This window comes from Macaca mulatta, chromosome X (assembly GCF_049350105.2).
Source record: "Macaca mulatta isolate MMU2019108-1 chromosome X, T2T-MMU8v2.0, whole genome shotgun sequence".
Classification (NCBI taxonomy): Eukaryota; Metazoa; Chordata; class Mammalia; order Primates; family Cercopithecidae; genus Macaca; species Macaca mulatta.
In genome coordinates, this window is record NC_133426.1 from 89,307,592 (window position 1) to 89,329,455 (window position 21,864).

The 21,864-nt window shown below is 32.6% G+C and overlaps 1 long non-coding RNA gene across 1 annotated transcript; it reads left to right on the forward strand.

Moving 5' to 3' along the window:
- The first annotated feature begins 351 nt into the window (after window positions 1-351).
- On the forward strand, window positions 352-20,808 carry LOC144338607 (uncharacterized). The gene is made up of 3 exons (XR_013412854.1): window positions 352-456; window positions 12,743-12,876; window positions 19,811-20,808. It is a non-coding gene; the product is annotated as an uncharacterized LOC144338607 (long non-coding RNA).
- The last annotated feature ends 1,056 nt before the right edge of the window (window positions 20,809-21,864 follow it).

Genomic DNA, 21,864 nt, shown 5'->3' on the forward strand with positions numbered 1-21,864 from the left:
AGTGTTTTAGGTAAAATGAAACTACATTTTTTTTTTTTTTTACCCTCTTCAATATATCCAGTCTCAGATATTTTGCTCCACCGGGGTGCTGTAACTTCACCTTAACTCTGGGGCTTCCACAAGGTTATTCTCATCTGTAGGTGGTTGGAAAATTGGCATTTCTATAGAATAGAAATGAGAACTGAAATCTGCTATTCCACCATATTGCTGACTTAACGAGTAACGTGTTGGAACTTGAGTACTCTCAACACATAACTGTATGTCCAGTGAAAATGACCTTAGAATTAAAGATGAAAAAAAGATGTTCTCACATGAAAGGAGTCTAAGAGATTTTTCTTTTTTTTTTTATCAGCAGTTCTTCTCTAAAAGAGATATGCTAAAGAAAGTTCTTCATCTAAGAGGGCAATGATATCAGGGGAACACTTGGCACATCAAAAATGAAGATTAACAGGAACAGTAAGTATCTGAGTAGATGTATTAGTCTAATCCCCTCTTAAGTTCTAAGAAATAGGTATAACAGGTTAAAGCAAAGTATGTAGAGTAATCCTCCCTTATTATCAAGGGATATGTTCTAAGACCTGCAGTAGATGCATAAAACCACAGATAATACTGAACTCTATATATATGCTATGGTTTCTCAACCTGATAACCAACACAGCTATTGAGTGACTAATGAAAAGGTAGCATATACATCATAGATATGTTATAAAAAGGGACAATTTATATCCTTGGTGAAACAGAGCAGGATGACACAAGATTTCATCATCATCATCACACTACTCAGAACGACACACAACTTAAAATTTGTGTGCTATTTCCTTCTGGAATTTTCCACTTAATATTTTCAGACTATAATTGACCACAGGTCATTGAAACTACAAAAGGCAAAACCGCATATAAAAGGAAACTACCGTTACATTGATGAATTTTCAGTGTATGTACAGGTATGACAAACACAACAGAAAGGGATAATTGTAAAGGGACTTATTTTATGATAAGCTGTCTACATTCCACTTGAAGCGGTAAAATATTTATTAAGTTGACTCTACAAAGTCTTTATAGTTTAAACCCTAGAGCAACCATTAATAAAATCATAGACATAGTAAAAAATTTAATAGATAAAATATTAAAAATATTCAAATAATCCTCCCCCAAAAAACAGGAAAGGGAAAAAGAAAGAATAAAAATTATGGGAGCAATTAGAAAATGCATGCTGTAGGAATAAACTTCAGTTCTATTTTAAAGACTTTAGTATTCCAAAGGAGTTTAACATCATGGAAAATCTAAAGGATAAGACTAAATACGTTAGTACCACTGCTTCTTAGCTTCCTTTTAGTCAATGTGATGTATTTCACAGTTTTTTAAAACTGCCAATTTAGATGTCAAAAATTAGGTCAAAATTCTTACTGCATCAATTTTATCACAAGATTTAAATTGGCTTCTTCCAAATTTCTGCCATTACATTGCAATAGTAAGAGCAACTTTTTAGTTCTTCACTTTTACTGTTTAGTATTTCTTTACAGCCTTGGATTTGTGTAGACTTACTAGAGGCTTGCTGATGAGTAAATGTCATTATGTATAACTAAAATGGGCTGTTATCCAGGTAAACCTAGAATGGAATAACTGAGAGAAGAAAATTTCAAAATAATCTCATTTTTCCCAATCCTTCTGCAGAACCTTCCACACAAACAGTCACAATTTATTTTGTTGTGAGAAAAAAATGGAAGCTAAGATAAAGGAGGTAGTAGCCAAATATTCAGGGCTAGCAAGTGACAGGTCCCAAAAGAGATGAAGATTGCCACCACTAGCAAAAGTGTGCACACACAGGTGCCTCTACCCCATTCTTACTGGCACATGCATGACTCATCATACTTCTGGCACACATGCACACACAGACAATGCTGCCACACCACCACTGGCATACACAGCATGCAAACTGAAACTCTGTTGCCACTGTCTTGATGAACCACTTTTGTGGGCACCGCATTGGAGTGTCATTGCAAGCAAACCAGGAAAATATTTGACCCTCGGACACAGCAAGTGCTTAACTTCAGGAAGCCAGAGAAAAAACGCTATGGGCCTGGTCCCAGCCCCTCAGAGTTAGAGCACGCAGACCAGCAGTACTGAACTGAGCCATGGTGTCCTGCAAGCATCCAGAAATGAAGCCAGTTGTATGAACCCAACTTACACCACAGTCAAACCCTCAAGGGCATCAAATATTATAAAAGGAAAAAATAACTCTTCAATGAACAGCAACTTCAAAGATTAAAGGGACATCAACCCCAAATAAAAAGAACCAGCACAAGCACTCTGGCAACTCAAAAAGTCAGTGTCTTCTCACCTACAAATAACTGCACCAATTCCAAACAATAGTTCTTAACAAGGCTGAAATGACTGAAATGAAAGACATAGAACTCAGAATATGTAAAACAACAAGGACCATAGAGATTCACAAAAAAAGTTGAAACCCAATCTAAGGAAATATATATATGTATGGAATATATATATTATATATAATGTATATATAATATATATCATATATTATATAATATATAATGTATATATTATATAAATCATATATATTATATAATGTATATATTATATATCATATATTAAAAAACAAAACATGAGATAAAAAATATCAATTTTTAGAATCAAACTTATCATACAGAACTGGAAAATCACTACAAGAATATTATAGTACAATAAGAAATATTAACAGCAGAACAGAGCAAGCTGAAAGAATCTCAGAGTTAAAAAACAATTATTTGGATCAACTCAGTTAAACAAAAATAAAGAAAAAAAAATTTAAAAAATGAGCACAGCCTCCAAAAATATAGAATTATTTAAAGAGACCAAACCTATGACACATTGGCATCCCTGAAAGAGAGGGAGAAAGAACATGCAACTTGGAAAATATATTTGAGGGTATTATCCATTAAAATGTTCCAAAACTTGCTAGAGAGGCCAACATTCAAATTCAAGAAACTCAGAGAAGCCTTGTGAGATACCATGCAAGAGAACTATCCCCAAGACACATCGTCATCAGATTCTCCAAGGTCAATGTGAAAGAAAAAAATACCAAGGGCAACTAGAGAGAAAAGGCAGGTCAACTACAAAGGGAACCCTGTCAGGTTAACAGTGCATCTCTCAACAGAAAGACTTTGAGTCAGAAGAAATTGGGGGAAGACTATTTTCAGTGTTCTTAAAGCAAAGAAATACCAAACAAGAATTTTATATCCATCCAAACTAAGCTTCATCAGCAAAGAAGAAATAAAATCCTTTTTAGGCAAGCAAACGCTAAGGGAATTCATTACCACCAGACATGCCTCATAAGAGGTCCTTAAGGCTAAATATAACCACCCAATAATAGTAGATGACATTAAAATCCCAATGACAATATTAGGCACATAATTGAAGCAGAAAACCATTCAGGATCTGAACTCAAAATTCAACTAAATGGAACAGATAGACACCTACAGAACAAGCCACTCAACAACAGCATAATATACCTTCCCATCTGCACTGGGCCCATACTCTAAAATTGATCACATCCTTGGCCAGAAGAAAATCTCAACAAGTTTACACAGCCAAAATTATACCAACCACACTCTCAGACAACAGAGCAATAAAAATAAAAATTAATACTGAGAACACTGCTCAAAACAAGATAGCTACATGGAATTCAAACAATCTGCTCTAGAGTGTCTTTTAAGTAAACAATGAAATTAAGGCAGAAATCGAGAAATTCTTTGCAGGTAATAAAAACAAAAATAAAGCATACCAGAATCTCTAGGACACACTTAAAATACCGTAAAGAGGAAAGTTTATGGCAATAAATACACACATCAAAAATTTAGAAAGTTCTCAAATTAACAACCTATCATCACTCCTAGGGAAACTAGAAAAAAAACAGTAAAAGTACACCAAAACTAGTATTAAAAAAATAATAAAAATGAGAGCTAAACTAAAGAAAACTGAGACACGAAAAACCATACAAAAGATCAACGAAGCCAAAAAGTGGTTGTTCGAAAGAATACATTTAATTGATAGACTGCTAGCAAGAGTAATAAAATACAGAGATGATTCAAATAAATACAATCATAAATGACAAAAGAGACATGACTACTGAACCCAAAGAAATACAAAAAAACTTCTCAGACAGTATTATAAGCACCTCCATGCACACAAACTAGAAAAGCTACCAGAAATGAATAAACTGGAATCATACAGCCTTCCATGATTTAACTAAAACAAATTGAAAGCCTGAACAGACCAATAAATTCTGAAACTAAATCAGTAACAAAAATGACCAACCAGAAAAGGCTCTGGATCAGAAAGATTCACAACCAAATTTTACCAGGCATATAAAGAATAGTTGGTGCAAATCCTACTAAAATTATTCAAAAAAAAAATTGAGAAGGGACCACTACCTAACTAATTCTATGAGGCCAGCATCATTGTAACACCAAAACTTGGCAGAGTAACAACAACAAGAGGAAACGTCAAATCAGTATTTCTGATGAATATAGATGTGAAAATCCTCGGCAAAATGCTAGCAAACTGAATCCAGAAACACATCAAAAAGGTAATCCACCATGGGCAAGTTGACTTTACTCCTGAGACTCAAGGTTGGGTTAATGTACAAAAATAAGCATCACTCATCACATAAAAGGAACTAAAAGCAGAAAGCCCCACGATCACCCCAATTGATACAGAAAAGGCTTTAATAAAATTTAACGTTCCTTCATGTTAAAAATCCTCTTTAAGCTATGCATTAAAGGAACGTATGTCAAAATAATAAGAACCCTCCCTAACAAACATATAGCCAACAACATGCTGAACAGGCAACAGCTGGAAGCATTTCCCTTGAGAACCAGAATAAGACAAGGATGCCATTTCTCTCCACTCCAATTCAATATAGTACTGGAAATCCTAGCCAGAACAATCAGGAAAGAGAAAAAATTAAAGGCATATAAACAGAAAGAGAGAAAGTCAAACTATTCTGTTTGTAGATAATATTATTTTATACCTTGAAAACCCCATAGTCTCGGCATAAAACCTCCTAGACCTAAAAAACACCTTTGGCAGAGTTTCAGGATACAAAATCAATGTACAAAAATCTGTAGCATTTCTGTACACCACAATGTACAAGCCAATAGTCAATTCAAAACACAATCCCATTCAAAGTAGCCACACACACACACACACACACATACATACACATACACACACACACACACACACACAAATAAAACCAGGAGTACAGCTAATCAGGGAGGTGAAAAATCTCTACAGTGAGAGTTGTAGAACACTGCCGAAATAAAATGAAGTTCACACAAAAATGCCATGCTAAGTGACAGGAAAATCTATATTGTTAAAATGACCATTCTGTCAAACACAATTGACTATTTCAGTGCTATTCCTATCAAACTACCAAAGACATTTTCAAAGAATTAGAAAAAAAAAAACATTCCAAAATTCATATTGAACCAAAAAAAAGTGTCTGAATAGTCAAATCAATCCCATTCAAAATGATTTTCCCACCTGAATTAAAACTATACTACAAGGCTACAGTAAACAAAATAGCATGGTACTGGTAGAAAAACACACATAAACCAATGAAACAGAATAAAGAACCCAGAAAGAAAGCCACCTGTCTACAATCATCCATCTTTGACAAACTTGACAAAATCAAGCAATGGGGAAAGCATTCAAAATTTGATAAATGGTGCTGGCATAACTGACTAGTCATATGCAGAAGATTAAAACTGAACCCCTTCCTTTCCCCATCTAAAAAAATCAACAGAAGATAGATTAAAAACTTTAAAATGTAAAAACCTAGAACTATAAAATCCCTTGAAGATAACCTAGGAAATATCATTCTGCACATAGGACCTATCAAACATGTCATGACTAAGGCTTTAAAAGCAATTATGACAAAACCAAAAATTAACAAGTGAGATCTAATTAAATGAAAGAGATTCTGCACAGCAAAAGAAACTATCAACAGTGTAAACGGAAAGCCTATAGAATGAAAGAAAAAATATTTACACACTATGCATCCCACAAAGGTCTAATATTCACAATCTGAAAGAAACTTAAACAAATTAGCAAGCAAAAATAAACAACTACATTAAAAAATGGGTAAAGGTCATAAACAGACACTTCGCAAGAGAAGACATAAATATGGCCAAAAAGCATATGAAAAATTATCATCGTTAATCATTAAAGAAATGCAAATCAAAACCACAATGAAATACCATCTCACACCAATCAGAATGTCTATGACTAAAAGGTAAAACAACAATCACAACAACAACAACAAACAAGACAATAACCAGATTCTGGCAAGGTTGTATGGAAAAGGGAATGCTTATGCACTGCTGGAGGCAATGCTAATTATTTCAGCCACTGTTGAGAGCAGTTTGGAGATTTTTCAAAGAAGTTATAACAAAACTACCATTCACTACAATAGTCACATTACTGGGTATATTATGCCTAAGAATATAAATCATTCTCTCAGTGATATGGTTCGTTCTGTGTCCCCACCCAAATGTCATGTTAAATTTTAATTCCCATTGTTGAAGGTGGGTCCTGGTGGGAGGTGATTGGATCATGGTGGTGGTGATCATGGGGGCTTAGCACCAACCCCCTAGTGCTGTCTCCTGATAGAGTTCTTACAAGATCTGGTTGTTTGAAGATGTGTAGCACCTCCCCTTTGACTTTCTCTGTCTCTCCTGCCAGCCATGTAAAGACATGCTTGCTTCCCCTTCATCTTCTTCTATGATTATAAGTTTCCTGAGGCCTCCCCAGCCATGCCTCCTATACTGTGGAGTCAAGAGGAACTGTGAGTCAAATAAACCTCTTTTCTTCAAAAATTACCCAGTTTCGGGTAGTTTTTTATAGCAGTGTGACAACACAGTAATACACCCAGAAAGACACATGCACATATATGTTTATTACAGCACTGTTCACAATAACAAAGACATGGAACCCACCTAAATGCCCATTAATGTGGACAGATTAAAGAAAATATGCTACATATACACCATGGAAAACTATGAAAACTGAAAACAAAAAGAAAGCATGTCCTTTGCAGCAACATGAATGGAGTTGGAGATCATTATTTTCAGTGAACACAGGAAGAGAAAGCCAAATACTGAATTTTCTCACTTACAAGTAGGAGGTTAATATTGAGTATACATAGATACACAAAGGGGAGTAATAGAAAATGAGCTCTATTTCCTATTTTTGAAATATGCCAGGCGGGGCGCGGTAGCTCACCCCTGTAAGCCCAGCACTTTGGGAGGCAGAGGTGGGTGGATCACGAGGTCAGGAGATCAAGACCATCCTGGCTAACATGGTGAAACCCCGTCTCCACTAAAAGTACAAAAAATTAGCCTGGCGTGGTGGCGGGCTCCTGTAGTCCCAGCTACTCCAGAGTCTGAGGCAGGAGAATGGCGTGAACCCGGGAGGCGGAGCTTGCAGCGAGCCGAGATCAGGCCACTGCACTCCAGCCTGGGCGACAGCGAGACTCCATCTCAAAAAAAAGATAGATAGATAGATAGATAGATAGATAGATAGATAGATAGATAGATAAAAGAAATATGCCAGAATATTCTTTCCTTCTTAACAACGCCTGCACTCAGGAGAAACTGTTTTACCTGAACTTAAGCTGCTTCTGTTTCATCAGAGTCTAACGTAACTGAGAGGAAAGCCTTTAAATGTCTCATTACTAGACTAGAACCAGCTGAGGAAACAATATTTGAGCTTAATTATATAGCAAAAGAAACTTCCTAAACTTAAAAGAAAAGAAAGAGAGAAAATCAGAACAGAACATCCACAAATGCTGGGGCAATTCCAAAATGTATAACATTGATTGTGCAATATAAAGGCCAGAAGCGGAAGACAGAAAAAACAGAACAAATATTAGAAGAAATAATGACAGATAACTTCTCCAAATTAATGTAATACGTCAAGCCATAGATCCAGGAAGCTAAGAAAACATCAAACAGAAAAAGTTGAAAACAACAACAGCAAACTATGCACCCAAATATATCATATTCAAACTTCACAAAATAAAATAAATGATAAAGGAAAATATCCTTAAAGAAGCCAGAGGGAAAAAAAAAATCTTACCTATAGAGGAGTAAGGATAAGTATGAAATCTGACTTCTCAGAAACCGTGCAAGCAAAAAGTGAAGATGGAGTGCTGTATTTAAAGTACTGAAATAAAAAAAAAATATATATATGTTTTATTATATAAAATTATATATTATTATATATAGTATATGTATTTCTATAATAAAATATACATATTTTATTATATATTTATTTATTACATATTTTATTATTTACTATATATAGTAAAATATATAGAATAAAAATAATTTTATATTTTACCTTAACTTATTCATTCTCTGATGATCTTTGTTTCTTTATGTAGATTTAACTTTCTGACCCATATAATTATCCTGCTACCTAAACAACTTATTTAACAGTTTTTGCGAGGCACATCTACTGGCAGGAAGTTTCTGTTTCTGTTTGTCTGAGAAAGTCTTTATTTCTCCTTCATTTTTGAAAGATATCACCAGGGACAGAATTCTAGATAAGTGTATATATACACACACACATTTATTATATAATTATTATTATAATATATATTTTTATTATAGATAATAAATACATATACACTTATCTAGAATAATATATATTAAATATATATTAAATATATATTACATAGAATATATACTAAAATGCATATTGTATAATATACAATATATATTATATACAGTATATATTATATAATAAAATATGTTCTATATAATTTCCAATATATAATAAAATATACATTACATATTATATATTATATACAATAAAATATATGGATAAAAGCTACCTGACTTCAAACTCTCTTGCCCATTTTTTTAATTGAGTTTTTTTGTATTGTAGAGTGATAAGCATTTTTTTTTTTTTGCATATTTTGGTAACAGTGCTTTATCTAATATGTATCTTTCGCAAATATTTTCTCCCCATTCTGTAGATTATCTTCTCATCCCCTTTATAGTGTCTTTTGCAAAGCAGAAATTTGTAATTTTTAATGAAGTCTGGCTTATAAATTTTTTTTCTACATGGATTGTGACTTTGGTTTTGTATATAGAAAGTTATTATTATACCCCTGTTCGTCTAGATTTTTTATGTTACCCTCTAGGAGTTATATAGTTTGCATTATATATTTAGGTCCATAATGAATTTTAAGTTACTTTTTGTGAAAAGTATAAGGTCTGTGTCTAGATTATTATTTTTTGTTTGCATGAAGATATCCAGATGTTCCAGCACTATTTGTTAAAAAGATTATATTTGCTCTATTATATTGCTTTTTCATTTGTGTTGGAGATTAACTGACTATATTCATGTGTGTCCATTTCTAGGTTCTTTATTATGTTTCATTGGTCTGTTTGTCTACTCATTTATGAATATCACTGTCTTGATTATTATAACTTTATAGGAAGTTCTGATGTTAGGTAGTGTCAGTAGTCATATTCATTCTTTTTTTAAATATCAAGTTGGGTATTCCGGATCTTTTGCCTTTCCGTATAAACCTTAGAGTCAGTTTTTTCATAACCAAAAAATAATTTGCTGGGATTTTGATATGGAGTCTCCTTATGTTGCCCAGTCTAGTTCTGAACTCCTTCAAACTTGGCCTACTGAGTAGCTGCAATTATAGTTGCATGCCATCAGGCCTTGCCATTGTTGAAATTTTGAAGGGGATTGCGTTGTATCTGCAGATAGATTTAGGAATAATGGACATCTTTAAGATATTGAGTCTTTCTGTTTATAAACATGTACTATCTCATTCATTTAGCTCTTCCTTTATATATATGAGATATAAGGATAACATAACATATAAAGATCCTAACATTGACTTTCTTCACAGAATTAGAAAAAACTACTTTAAATTTCATATGGAACCAAAAAAGAGTCTGTATAGCCAAGAAAATCCTAAGCAAAAAGAACACAACTGGAGACATCATGCTACCTCACTTCAAATTATACTACAAGGCTACAGTAACAAAAACAGCATGATACTGGTACCAAAACACATATATAGACCAATGGAACAGAACAGAGGCCTCAGAAATAACACCATATATTTACAATCATCTGATCTTTGACAAACCTGACACAAACAAGCAATGGTGAAAAGATTCCTTATTTAATAAACGGTGTTGGGAAAACTAGCTAGCCATATGCAGAAAACTGAAACTGGACCCCTTCCTTACACTTTATACAAAAATTAACTCAAGATGGATCAAAGACTTAAATGTAAGACCTAGGACCATAAAAATCCTAGTAGAAAACCTGGGCAATACCATTCAGGACATAGGTATGGGCAAAGACTTCACGTCTAAAACACCAAAACTAATGGCAACAAAATCCAAAATTGACAAATGGAATCTAATTAAATTAAAGAGCTTCTGCACAGCAAAATAAACTATCATCAGAGCGAATAGGCAGCCTACAGAATGGGAGAAAATATTTGCAATCTATCCATCTGACAAAGGGCTAATATCCAGAATCTACAAAGAACTTACACAAATTTACAAGAAAAAAAACCAAATAACCCCATCAAAAAGTGGGCAAAGGATATGAACAGACACTTCTCAAAAGAAGACATTTATGCAGCCAACAGACATAAAAAATGCTCATCATCACTGGTCATTAGAGAAATGCAAATCAAAACCACAATGAGATACCATCTCACGCCAGTTAGAATGGCGATCATTAAAAAGTCAGGAAACAACATGCTCATGAGGATGTGGAGAAATATGGACACTTTTACACTGTTGGTGGGAGTGTAAATTAGTTCAACCATTGTGGAAGACAATGTGGTGATTCCTCAAGGGTCTAGAACTAGAAATACCATTTGACTCAGTAATCCCATTACTGGGTATATACCCAAAGTATTATAAATCATTCTACTATAAAGACACATGCACATGTATGTTTATTGTGGCAGTATTCACAATAGCAAAGACCTGGAAACAACCCAAATGCCCATCAATGTTAGACTAGATAAAGAAGATGCGGCACATGTACCCCATAGAATACTATGCAGCCATAAAAAAGGATGAGTTCATGTCCTTTGAAGGGGCATAGATGAAGCTGGAAACCATCATTCGCAGCAAATAACACAAGAGCATGAAACCAAACACCACATGTTCTCACTCATAAGTGGGAGTTGAGCAGTGAGAACACATGGACATAGGGAGGGGAACATCACACACCGGGGCCTGTCAGGGGGTGGGCGACTAGGGGAGGGATAAAATTAGCAGAAATATCTAATGTAGGTGACAGGTTGATGGGTGCAGCAAACCACCATGGCACGTGCATACCTATGTAACAAAACTGTACGTTCTGCACATGTACCCCAGAACTTAAAGTATAATAAAAAAGAGGCAAGAATTTTTAACAGACACCTCACCAAAAATATATACAGGTGACAAATAAACGTATGAAAAGTTGCTCCACATAATATGTCATCAGGAACACACAAATGAAAACAGCAATGAGATACCGCTACAAAACAATTAAAGTGGCTATAATAAAAAAGACTGACAGCAACAACTGTTGGTAAGAATATGGAACAATATCCTTGTAGCAATAGACATACAGGAATATGGTCAGTTGATCTTCAACACAAAAATAATAATCTAGACACAGACCTTATAATTTTCACAAAAATTAACTTAAAATGTATCATGGACCTAAATATAAAATGCAAACTATAGAACTCCTAGAGGATAACATAGGAGAAAATCTAGATGAACTGGGGTATAATAATAACCATCTAGATACAAATCCAAAATCACAATCCATGAAGGAAAAAAAAATCGATAAGCCATACTTCATTAAAAATTAAAAATATACACATTGGTGGTGGGAATACAAAATGGTACAACCTCATTGGAAGAAGCTTTGGCAGCTTGTTACATGACTAAACATACTCTTACCACATAATCCTACAATTATATTCTTTGGTACTTACACAAAAGTGTTGAAAACTTATATCCACACAAAAATCTGTACAGAGGTTTTTGTAGCAGCCTTATCCATACTTGCCTAGACTTGGAAGCAAACAAGATGTCCTTCAGTAGGTGAATGGATAGGTAATCTGTGGTAAACCGTAGATAATGGAATATTATTCAGCACTAAAATATGAGCTATGGTGGCATACAAAGACATGAGAAAACCTTAAATGCATATTACTAAGGGAAATAAGTCAGTCTGAAAAAGCTACATATTATGTAACTTCATTTATATGATATGTTAGAAAAGGCAAAACTATAAAGACAGTAAAATGATCAGTGTTTGTAAGAGGATGGAGGAAGGATGAGATTAACTGGCATATCACATAAACGTTCCAAGGAAGTAAAACTATGCTGTATAGTTCTACAATGTCAGATACAGTTCAAATTCCTGTACATGATATGTATACATTTGGCAAAACCGACAGAATGGGCAACGCTATTATGGACTGAATTGAATTGTATTAGTTGCAAAGTTCAATTTTGAAGCCCTATTATACTGTATTTAGAGACAGTTTATTTAATAAGGTAATTAAAGTTAAATGAGGTATTAAGAGTGAGGCTTAAATATGATAGGATTGATGTCTTTATAATAAGAGGAGGAGGCACCATATTTATCTGTTTGTTTCTCTCTCTCTTTCTCCATGCAGTCACAGAGAAAAAGTCATGTGAGGACACAATGAGAAGGTGCTATCTGTAAGCTGAGAAGAGAAACATCACTAGAAACCATCCCTGCTGGCACTGGATCTTGACTTTCAGCTTTCAGAACTTTGAGAAAATAAGTGTATGTCGCTTAAACCAGTTCATCTCTAGTTATTTCGTTATGTCAGCCTGATCAGAATTAGAAAAGCACTAACAGTAAACTATAAGGTAAACTGTAGGCTTTGGGTAATGATGTGTCAATAGATTTATTAGTTGCAACAAATGTACCACTGTGGTGTGGGACATTGATAGTGCAGGAGGTTGTGCATGTGTGGGCTGTGTAGGGGCAAATCATATATGGGAATTCTCTTTCCATTCTACTGAATTTTTCTAAGAACTTAAAACTGATCTATAAATAAAATATATTTAAAAAATTAATTTTGATCATATTAACAGAATAAAGAAAAAAATCACATAGCCATGTCAATTTATGCAGAAAAATCATTTGACAAAATTCAACTTTTATTTATAATAAAACTTCTCTGCACCCTACAAATAGAAAAAAACTTCTTTCATCTTAAAAGGAACCTATACAAAACAAGTGGACAAGCAAGCAAACATAAAGCTAGAATTACAGAAGGCACAGAAATCCAGTCTCACCTCTTCTATCCAACATAGTAGTGGAAGTTCTTGCCTTGCCAGTGCAATTAGGCAAACTGAAAAAAAAAAAAAATTTAACACAGAATGGAAGGAAATAAGCTATCTCTATTCAGAGACAACATGATTATCTACATATAAATATCAAGGAATGTGCTCTAGAGCTCATAGGACTATCAGAAAAACTTTAGCAAGTTTGGCAGATCCAAAATCAACCACATAAAGTCAATCATATTTCCATATAGAGTAGTGAAAACTAGAAAGTGCATTAAAAATTATGTAATCCCATTTATAATAGCACCCCACAAATAAAATATTTAGGTAGAAATCTAACAAAATATTTGCATGATCTGTATATTGAAGATTTAAAAATGCTGGTAAAATATATTTTAAAAACTCTAAAGAGGCATATCAGGTTCATTAAATAATACAATAAATCAATATACTTAAGGCTTTATTTCTTTCCAAATTGAGGTATAGACTAAACACAATTTCACTGAAAATTCTAGCATACATTTTATAAGTTAGACGAATTCTTTTAAAAATTTATATAGAAAGGCAAAGGATTAAAAAAGCATAATAATAATTAAAAAATAAATTTAGATGGCTCATACTATCCTATTTTAATGCTTATGATAAAGCTACAATAATAAATACAGTGCGGCATTAGTGAAATAATAAACTCATTGATAAATAGAACCAAGTGGAGTTCAGAATTGGACATAAACAAATATGGCCAATTAATTACTGACAAAGGCACAAAAGCAATTCAGTAAGTTGAGTATCTTCTTTTTCAATAGATAATATTAGAAGAATTAATTATGTCTAATAAAATACCTCAACTGAAATTTCACTCCTGGGTTTCATAGAAGTGTTCTCAGATATAACAACTAATGCAAAATACATAAAAGAAATAAAATAAATTTACATTCATTGACAATAATAATGTTCCCTCTCAGGAAAACATAACTTAAAAAATGAGAAGACAAGCCTTAGACTAGAAAAAAAATTGCTAAGCATATATCTAATAAAGCAATTGTATTCAGATTATATTGATAACATGATAAGAAAATAATCCAGTTTTTAAATAAGTAACAGATTTTAAAAGATATTTCATCAAAGAAGATACATAGATGGCATAAAAGCACATAAAATGATTAATATTGCTAATCATTAGAACATGCAAAGAAACCATTTTAAGTTATCCCTATGCACATTAAAATGATTAAAACTTAAACATAAAATTAACAATACTAAGTGTTGGTAAGGTTTAGGAGCAATTCAAACTTTTGTATATTTCTGATCGAAATGCAAAAGAACACAGCTACTTTGCAAAAGTAATTTAGATATTTCTTATAAATAAAGTTAAATATGTATTTACTTTATGACACAGCAATTCCATATCCAGGTATTAGCATAGAAAAATAAAAATGTATTTGTACACAAACCTGCATATGAATATTTATAACAGCTTGGCTATAAATTCCAAAAACTAGAAACTACTGTCTTTCAAAGGGTGAATAAATAAAAAACTGGTACATTTATATAGAGGAATATTACTCAGCAGTAAAGAGGGATGGATTATTGATACATGCAATAACATAAATGGATCTCAGAAGAATTATGCTGAGTAAAACAAGCCAATCTCAAAATGATATTTATTAATCACTTTAATTTATATGACTTCAGGGAAAACACAAAACTAAAGTGATAGAAAACAAACTGGTCAGTGGTAGCCTGGAAATAAATATAGGGGATGGGTTTTAATACAAAGGAGCAGCATAAAGACAATTTTTGGGATAATGAAACTGTTTTCTGTCTTGATTGTGGTGAGGGTTGCATGAATCTATAAATGTGATAAAAATGCATAGGACTCAGCACACAAAAAGGTCAATTTCCGTCTATGCAAAAGTTGTAAATAGTAATAATACATACTGGATTTAGAGACTTGTTCAAGTGTTCACTCTTCTAAATGGAATGGAATGTTTTTCAGCCCAAATCTAGAAGATTCTAATGTATATTACAACCTTCTCTGGCACAGAGGAACTCTATGGTTTGGCCAAGATAACCGAATGAAATTTAATGCTAGAATTTATGGCTTCTTAGTTCTAGAATTTATGGATCCTTATTTATAGCACAAAGAATCTTCAATATGTTATACTGCCTGTCATAACATTTGAGAAGAATGATTTCATTATAATCAGGCCAATCCTTGATCAGTACTCAGAATTTCCTGAAAAACGATTGCATAAATATCCAACACTCAGATAACTCAAAGCTTAAGTGCAGTAATATCTCAAAGTCTTTTCCATAAATTTCTATAGAAGTTTTAAAAGATGCCATGGGATTAGGTGACATCAGCAGCGTGGCAGACCAAGAGATTACAAGCCTTCTTTCCTCACACAAAGAACACAGATCAGAATACCTCTCTAAAAAATCTAATGACTATTTGAGAAGCTACAGCGATCAAACCACTGCAAAATCAAGAAGAGATTCCTATGAAAGAAAGGGGAAAATGAAAGGCATTTGAAGTGCAAGACCATGTGTTTCCCGCCACAGCATAGTGTGAAACAATGAGAAGGTAATGTCCTACATGAGGACTCTTCCTTCAGTATAGAAATGCATCTGATGTTAAGGATTAACTGGTGGCTTATCCAAGGGAATAATTTCTGCTTTTCCTTACTCAAAGCACTTGAAGGACTAGTGCCAGAGTTTGGAGCTACTGAAAGCAGAGGTGACTATGCAGCACATTTTGAGCTTAAGTTATACAGATAGACAACAGGTGGAATAAGATATGGGAAAACTTTGGAAATCCTAGAACCTTCAGGTGCACTGATTGTTGAGGGGCTTCCACAAATAAAGACAGTACACAGAAACTGTGAGAGGTGGTTGCTTTCCAACTGCCCAAATAATCATTAAAGTTTACAAAGCATACAAGGAAACAAGAAAATATGGCTTAATCTAAGGGGAAAAATAAAATTCCAGAAGCTGACATTAAATAAATGCAGATCTATGAGATACCTGAGAAATAATTTCAAATGTGTCAAATATGTTAAATAAGCTAAAAACAAAGACAGATAACTAAATGAAATCAGTAGAGCTATGCATAAAAGTAAAAATATCAACAAGGATAAAATGCAAAAATCATCAAAGATTCTGGGACTGAAAAATATAAACATTTAAATATAAGAAAATTACCGAAAGAGTTCAATACAGAATTGGCAAGACAAAAAAAAAAGAATAAGTGAACTTGAAGACAGGTCATTTGAAATCATTGAGTCAAAGGAGCAAAAATTAAAAAAAAAAAAAAAAAGAAGGAAAGCAAAGAGCCTAGGGGAATTATGGGAGACTATCAAGCATACCAATATACACATTGTGGATTCCCAAAAGAGAAACAGATAAATAGAAGGACAGCATATTTGAAGAAATTACAGTTAAAAACTTCACAATCTACAGAATTAGACATGGAAATTCAAAAATCACAAATAACTTAAACTGGAAAAAAATCCAAAGAGAACTACAAGACAAGTTACAATCAAACTATAAAGTCAAAGACAAAGAGAGAAGCTTCAAAGAAGCAAGGAAAAAGTTATTTGTCATGTACAGCAGAGCTTCCCCTTCATGGTAAAGCACCTTTTATAATAGAAACACTCAACAAAGTAGGAATGGAAGAAAGCCATCTTAACATAATAAGGGCCATTTATAAAAAGCGCACAGCTAATATCACACTTCATAGTGAAATACTAAACGCTTTTGTTTTAAGAGCACGAACAAACCAAGGATGCTAACTATTGCTTCTTCTATATAACATAATATAGGAGACCCTAGACACAATAAATATGAAAAAAAAAGGGAGGAAAGGCATCCAAATAGAAAGGAAGAGGTAAATATTTTTTTTTCTATTTGTAGATGAATTGATTGTATATGTAGAAAAGTCTAAAGATTCAACACCAACAACAATGTAAAAATTGTTATAACTAGTAAATGCATTCAGGAAAATTGCAGGATACAAAATGAACACTCAAAAATCAGTTACGTTTCTATATACAATGAACAATCTGAAAAGGAAGCAAAAGCAATTTATTTATAATAGCATCAAAAAGAATACAATTATTAAAAATAAACCTAACTGAAGAAGTGAACGACTTGTACTATGAAAATAAGGAGCATTTCTGAAACAAATTTTAAAAGATGAAAACAAATTTTAAGAAAACCTCCATAGATTGGCAGTCTTAATACTCACATTTATCACTGCACAAAGTGATCTACAGATTCAGTGCGATCCCTATCAAAATTCCAAAAGGATTTCTTGCAGAAATAGAAAAATTCATTCTAAATTGTGTATGGAATATCAATTAAACCCAAATAGCCAAAGCATTTTTTAAAGAACAAAGTTTCAAACGCTCACACTTTCTGATTCTAATACTTTATACAAGATGCAATAATGAAAAAAAGTGAGGTGCTGTCACAAATACAAACAAACTGACAAATGGCGTGCAATAGAGAGCACAGAAACAAACCCTTGTATATATGGTCAAATGCTCTTTGACAAGGAGGCCAAGATAACTTACAGGTAAGAGAACATTCTCTTCAACAAATATTGTTAAAACTATACATTCTTATGCAAAAATTATAGCTAAGACTTTATTATACATCTTGAACATAGACTAACTAAACTAAAAAAAAGAAAAGCTTTAAAGACCTAAATAAAAGGTTTAAGGCTCTAAAATTTTTAGAAGAAAAAATAGGGGGGAAGCTTCATGATATTGAATTTGACAATTATTTATTGCAAAACAACACCTACAGGCCAATAGGACAGGCAACAAAAGCAAAAGGAGTCAAGTTAGGACTACATCAAATTTAACTTTTTTCATCAAAGGATACAATAAACAGTGAAAAGGCAATCTATTAATTGGGAGATAGTATTTGCAAATCATATACCAAATTAGAAATTAGTTTGCAGAATAGATAATAATCTCTTGCCACTCAAAAATAAAACATAAATAACACAATTTAAAAATGATCTGAGGACTTGTAAAAATATTTCTCAAAAAATTATATACAACTAGTCAACACATATATGAAAATATGCTCAACATCACTAATAACCAGATAAATGCAAATAAAAACCACAATGGTTTATTACTACATACCCATTAAGATTTCTACCACAAAAAAATAGAAACAAAAAAAACAGAAAGCATTGATATCTGAACCCTTGTTCATTACTAAGGGAAGGATAAAACTGTGCAATCACTATGGAAAACAGTATGGAGATTCCTCAAAAAATGTTTTAAAAACTACAATTAGATCAGCACTACCATTTTTGGGTATATTTCCAAAATAATTGAAAACAATCTTTTGAAGATGTATTTGCACATTTATGTCCACGGCAACACTAATGACAATGATTTTTTAAGGGAAATTTTAGTCCTAGGCCCATCTGTGCACTTCCTTATAAATTCCACTTTTAGTAAATAACCCTGTTAAGTCAGTTTAGCAACTCCCTCACCCTTATTGATAACTAAACACCTTCAATATATGATCAGGTTCCTCACCCTCTAACATTCTTCAGGAGATGTCTGATTACCCTGGCTTGTTATCAAAAATCCTGTTATGTAAGTTTAGCTAGAATTCCAATTATTCCTGATGTTTTCTCTTAGTAATTTTTTATCCATTGACCCCAACCTTGCTTCTTGGCTCTAAATTCCCACTTGCCCATGTTGTATTAGGTGTTGAGCCTAACTGCTTTCTCCCACTGCAAAATCCCATTGCAGTGGTATCTATTTATTGTGATGATCTTGAATAGAGTCTGCCTTACCATGTTTTAACAAGTATAATTGAATTTTTTTTTTTTATTCTGAGTGTTCACGTGTGAAACCTTTGTCATTAGTCCTGACTGACTGATTGGAGATTCATTGGTGAGTCAGACTATTGCTCTGAATAAATGTCAATTGGACATGGTAATTACAGATTTTTTAATCTTAAGAAGTCTAATGTACTCCTGAAGCTGGTTTAGAGTTCCAGGTTTCTTTGAATGGTACTTTCTGGGCTAGCAGTTCTTCTTCTTGGGTCTTTTTCTTGAGTCAGAATTATTCCCTGACTCCTTGGGCTGGAGATGTCTTCTTTCTAGTCGTCTTTGAGACTTCTATTTTCTCCCTACTAGACCATGCTGCTCCTATGTGAACTTCTCTGTCACATGAAACCTCTCTTTTTGAACCCCTGTTGACTAAATTATCCACCATTTCTGTCTACCTTCTTCTTGTTGGCATAATTTTGTACTCCAGTTTTCAAGAATACTTGGAAATGTCTTATTTCAAACCCCTTCCTCCTACATATCTCTGTGCACCAGTGCCAAACTCTTTTTTTTGTTTGTTTTTTTTTTTTTTTTTTTTTTTTTTTTTTTTTTTGCTTTCTAGATCCTGCTCAGTTACTTGAACTTCAGTACCAGCTTTCAAGGCGCTCAAGATCCCATAAAAGCAACTACCTGAGACCAAAAAGAAAATAAGAAGCTGTTTGAAAACAAAACTATGTTTTGTCCACTCAGAGGAGTTTTGGATGAGTATGAGAAGTATGAGTTTTAAATGAGTATGAAAGTATGAGATACTTTCCTACCTTTGGATTATATTGTCAAATTAATTTATAAAATCCATTTAAGGAGTTCTATTTAGATTGGCTAGAAAACAAATGAGCATCAAAGGAATTCTATTTAGATTTGCTTGGAAATAAATGAGCACTTACATACATTAAGTATTCCTAAAACTCTCGAAAGTACAAAAGCCCAAGTGCTTTTTAAGTTTATGTGATCTGAATAATTTTTGGTAAATAAAGCTAGTTTTTAAATTGTCAGTAAATAAAGGCAAAAAAAATGTCTTCAGAATTATTAGCATTAAGTATACTGTAGACACATTTTTATTCTATCTGGATTTACTAGTCAAAGTATCTCTACTACTTTAAGATGAATAAAGTATGAGTTTAGCCAAAGGACAAATGTGCAAGTAAAACTGCCCTGTCCTTTAGTATATGATTATTAAACACAGCAGCAAAAATTTAAAAAAAAAAACCTATGTATAATTTTTTTTTTTTTTTAGAATTCTTGCTTTCATGATTACTGCCTAACATGCACAGGCTATAAAAACTTGTAAACAGGAAAATTATTTGCGATGATGGCTAGCTTTGTTAAATGGCTCATGATATTTTCATGAGTAATTCAACATAATAAGTGAATTAAAACGTGTAAATGGGATAAAAATTTATAAATAAACTTTTCAAAAACAATTTTTCCTTTCAAAATATATATCCAATTAAAAATAGTTTTCAAAATCTTTTTGGTAACTAACAACCTTAAAGGTATTGTAAATTAATTAAAGTAATAGGTATTTATTACATGTCTGGTTCATTTCTAAGAAAAATAAAATACTAAAATATTAATTGTTGAACATACATTTAAGTTTATCTCCTTTTGCTTTCTTAAAATTTACAGAAAAAGCTAAATATATTTTGGTCTGTTAATAAACATCAAAAATTATACTATATGTTTCTAAAAATTATAAAATAGTATTCATCTATACAATGTTGGTATTTGACAGTTCACAGATGCTTAGTTTATAGTTTTCATTAGAAATTACACTTGCTAAGTATTAAAACTTCTAAGTAATATATAAATTAGAACTACTATAAATTACACAACTCTCATGAAAAGTATACAAGGAAAATAAGAGGTGGTTTTGGTAAGGAATGTTTCAAATATGATATCTTTTCTGTTAAGGAAAAAAGAAATAATTAAATCTGTAAAATTAATAAAATGATAATTCTAATAAAGTAGAATGACTGATTGTTCCAAAGTAAGAAATACAAAATGTAGGAGGCAAAAAAGCTGATGAATATGTTTTAAATGCTATAAATGGCTTACGTGAAGGCAATCTTTAAAAATAAATCTTGAACAATGAGATCACTTGGACTCGGGAAGGGGAACATCACACACCGGGGCCTATCATGGGCAGGGGGGAGGGGGGAGGGATTGCATTGGGAGTTATACCTGATGTAAATGACGAGTTGATGGGTGCTGACGAGTTGATGGGTGCAGCACAGCAACATGGCACAAGTATACATATGTAACAAACCTGCACGTTATGCACATGTACCCTAGAACTTAAAGTATAATAATAATAAAAAAATAAATAGATAAATAAAAAAAATAAATCTTGTGTGTTCAAAGCTCATTGAGATTGGGTAGATTCATTTATAAATGTCATTTAAAAACTAGCTTTAGTATTAATAGTACACTGATGAAAAATGAGAATTTATCCTTCTCTCTTAAAATTATGTTAAAATATTTGATTCCACAAAGTAATCAAATTTCCTTGTTAATTTCATGATTATTGTAATGACCTTTAACTATAAACATTTTAAGCTTTCAAGTTATTTATTTATTTATTTATTTATTTATTTATTTATTTATTTATTTTGAGAT